The sequence below is a fragment of the Cyprinus carpio genome, chromosome B24 (assembly GCF_018340385.1).
Source record: "Cyprinus carpio isolate SPL01 chromosome B24, ASM1834038v1, whole genome shotgun sequence".
Classification (NCBI taxonomy): domain Eukaryota; kingdom Metazoa; phylum Chordata; class Actinopteri; order Cypriniformes; family Cyprinidae; genus Cyprinus; species Cyprinus carpio.
Window position 1 is genome coordinate 1,555,261 of NC_056620.1, and position 415 is coordinate 1,555,675.

The window sequence follows — 415 nt, forward strand, 5'->3', positions numbered from 1 at the left end:
GAAGAGGGAGCTAGTGTTAGCTAGCCTGTGCTAATTTAGCAGATCCGCCTCACCAGCCGCCTTTAAATCCGCCTCCATGGCTCAGGTAGCGCTGTCCGCCCGGTCACGAGTTAAAAGCGGCTCGTTTTCTGCGCCGGGGCCTTCTAAAAAGGGAAGATCCCATCGAAATGTCAGCTAAATCTCACACATACTCACGCGGGGCTCAACTTCTCGTCGCCCTCTCACACCGACTCACTAACACGGAAGTAGCACACATGTCCCTCAGCGCAGAGTTCAGCTCGGCAGATTCCACACGATGCAGAAAATCATAAATTCATTTTAGTCCACAGAGTCCGGTTTGCGTGGCATTTGGTATCTAAATAGCATCTCAATAAAAATACTATATAAAGCAGCTGGTTTAAGGACTGAATTAAGC